The sequence below is a fragment of the Lathyrus oleraceus genome, chromosome 5, assembly GCF_024323335.1.
Source record: "Lathyrus oleraceus cultivar Zhongwan6 chromosome 5, CAAS_Psat_ZW6_1.0, whole genome shotgun sequence".
Lineage (NCBI taxonomy): Eukaryota > Viridiplantae > Streptophyta > Magnoliopsida > Fabales > Fabaceae > Lathyrus > Lathyrus oleraceus.
Genome location: NC_066583.1, coordinates 17,927,528 through 17,930,968, shown reverse-complemented (window position 1 = coordinate 17,930,968; position 3,441 = coordinate 17,927,528). Strand labels below are relative to the sequence as shown.

General features: G+C 38.7%; 1 pseudogene; it reads right to left on the bottom strand.

The window, feature by feature from the left end:
* Positions 1-3,110: 3,110 nt before the first annotated feature.
* On the bottom strand, positions 3,111-3,210 carry LOC127088899 (uncharacterized; annotated as a pseudogene).
* Between the last annotated feature and the right edge of the window lie 231 nt (positions 3,211-3,441).

The following is a 3,441-nucleotide window of genomic DNA, read 5'->3' as shown; positions in this document are numbered from 1 at the left end:
TCCATTGTACACTTAAATGCTGGAGTCTAATAAGTTTTGTTGATTCATTTGATTCATTATTTGTCTGTTATTATTGTGAAATTGTGGAAGCAATTAGAAATGATCAAGGCACTTGTTTTCTTTCGAGCACAACTACATCCAAAAACAACTTACCTGTGAGTAGAGAGAGTATTTGTTAACCCCTTTGAGCCTGAACAGTTGACTCTCGGCTTGAAATAAAGCGAGATCTCAAAAATGTTTTTTTTACAACCCGAAAAATCTTGATTATTGTTCTTTTGCCGTAAAAAGTTAAGAGCATTCACTTAGGGTGTGGAAGAAATAAGTTGGGGAGAACGAAAAAGAATTGGTAAGTACCACAGCTTTTGAAAATGAAAAGAAAAACCGAGCAAGCATAGAAAAATATATGTATAGAAAATGTAGAAAATGAACATCTGTTTTGTATATTTGATGTGAAAGAAAAGAACAAAAATAGAAAGAATGAAAAAAAAAAAAAAAAAAAAAAAAAAAAATGAATGCTTGCTTGGAAGAAAAAAAAATTGTAGTGAGAAATAAGAATTGAGCTGTGGAATATGTGTTGTGAAGGTTACAAATAAGAAACAAAGGAAACAAAGTCGAGTAGTGTGAATATTACTGTGAATGTCTCTTTTGCATCGGCACTTTCGTTTCAATGGCCTTAGAAGTGACCCTTGTTTGTTAACCCGACCAAGCTTCAACCGAAAAGCCCTTAGTGATCTTTTTGTTTCCACAGTACAACTTATAATTATTAGACATTGTATGAATCTGTTTGATTTCTTCATTATTTGTTAGAGAGTGAGATTATTCCCGCGGTTGCAAACGCGTTAAATCTTCAATCCTTATTCGAAGAGGAGAGATAGGGTGATTCATTCAGAATAGTATTGTTGCAGATAGATAAATATTTTGCATTGCTACTTAAGTTTTAGTTCCTAGGTATTATTTTATTCGAACCGTTGGGAACTTGTATATGCGAATTTCGCTTGTGTTTGAGCCGTTTATCCAACTTCGGAGAAACTGTTTCTTTATGCAAATCCTCTTGTCTTTCAAGAGGCATACTTTGCTTGAGGACAAGCAAGAATCTAGTTGGGGAGAGTTGTTAGATGCCCAAAAGTGCTTATTTGAGCTATCATATGTGGGCATCTTTCACTCTTTTGCCTTGCTCAAATTGTCAAAACCACATTCATTTTACATGGAATGCATTACATTGATAAACAAGCTTGGTGCCTTTGATGTGTGTGTTATTGTGCAGGAAAGGCATGAATTAATTGATAATGAAGACACAACAAAATTGGCAAAGGAACCAAAGCAAACAAGCATTCTATCTGCCAGCTCGCTAGGCGAGGATGTGGCGAAGCAAAACCTTCGCTAGGCGAGCTCCTGGCGAAAGGCTCCAGTAAATTGGTTAATTAATTCGCTAGGCGAACTGAAGGCGAAGTGGCAGCGAATTCAGTCTGTTTTGGTGAAATGAGCAGCCAGCACTAGCTCGCTAGGCGAGGCTCTAGCGAGTCCCCAGCGAGCATTCCAGTAGCAAAACCTCTCAACCTCGCTGGGGCGAAGGTTGAAGCGAGTTCTTCGCTAGGCGAAGGTCTGTTCGCTAGGCGAACATGACAGTTCCACAGGCCCAGTTTTCTCTGGGCGCAGGGGCATTTTGTGCCCATTTTTGGCCTTCGCTAGGCGAGCCATTCTGCTCGCCTAGCGAACGTGACAGTTCTGCACTTGTCTATAAGTAGCAGGTGCCACCTTTTGTGCCCATACCACTTGATACCACTTTTTACCAACTTTTCCATTTTTTGTACTTTCTCTTAGATATTTTACAGCATTGCTTTGTGGGGGATTTTATGCCCTAATTTCATTTCTCTTCATCTAGCAACCATCTTCCACAAAAAGACGGTGGATTCCCATCCAACTTCGATCATTCGACTTGGATGTTGATCAACCCTCTTTTCTTACTTGCCGACCAAGCTACCATGAAATGAGTAGCTAAGTCTCCATTTGTCAAGGTTAGATGTAGGTGATTTCCAAGCTTTGTGTGTAAATGTAAGGATCCTCATATGTAAACTCTTTAACGGTAAATATATGATGAAAACTTTGTTTCTATTTAAAACTCTTTGTGTTGGTATTTGATCGAGAGATGTTTACCGATTCTTGACCTAGGTTTTCATCCAAACTTGTTTGTTAGCTAGAGATAGTAACGAATGATTTTGTTCACCATAAGGTTGAACCAAAACGTTGTCTTTTTGATAGATTGTGTTCGAGAGAAACAATGGATCAAAATGACAAAACTCACAATGGGTGTTCGAGAGAAACGCATTGAGAGGACCTTGTGAAATAATTTATCATCTAAAGGAGTTTACAATATTGTTGACCGTGCAAAAACATGCAAAGCAAATGTAATCATTGAAACCTAACTTTGACAATATTTCTCATATTAATCAAAACGTAACTTTTACCGCAATTTATTACTTTGTATGCAATATAACTTGATTAAAACTCAAAACCCTAGTGTTACTTTAAGTTAAGATTAATTCAACCATTGAACGGCAGTGATATCTTACAATCTCTGTGGATACGATAACAAAAACCCGACACCTAAAAACTGTCTTTCAACAATCTCCGAGTCTTACGACGAATTCGGGAATATCGTGCTGCAAACAATCTCCCTCCTGTCGAACTTCCTGATTTCAAAAATATTTTTCCTTCGATACCCGAGATGGCAGAACCAGCTCGTGCTCTTCGAGATTACGCCGCTCCATCGCAAGATGAGCCGCATTCGAGTATTGCTCCACCCGCAATCGAAGCAAACAACTTTGAACTTAAACCTTCACTGTTGCAGGCAGTGCAACAGAACCAATTCTCTGGAAATCCTACCGAGGATCCAAACCTTCATTTATCCGTATTTGTCCAATACGTTGATACTGTTAAAGCTAATGGTGTCACTTCAGAGGTTATTCGACTTCGTCTTTTTCCTTTCTCGTTAAGAGATAGCACTAGAAGATGGCTTCAATCTCTTCCTTCCAACTCAGTCACCACATGGAACGAGTTGAAGAAAGTTTTTCTTGCCCGATATTTTCCGCCAAGCAAAACAGCTATGTTAAGAGCCCAGATAAACGGATTTAAACAGAAAGTTAACGAGTCTCTCTTTGAAGCATGGGAAAGATACAAAGACATGATGAGACTTTATCCACACCATGGTTTAGAAGACTGGTTAGTAATTCATACCTTCTATAATGGTCTCTTGTACAACACGAGGTTAACAATAGATGCCACCGCAGGTGGTGCACTAATGAACAAACCATATGCTGACGCTTACCAACTTATCGAAAGCATGGCTCAAAACCACTATCAGTGGGGAAGCGAACGAACAATGGTGGAAAAACCTCAAACGAAAACTGGCATGTACGAGATAAGTAACCTTGATCATGTTAA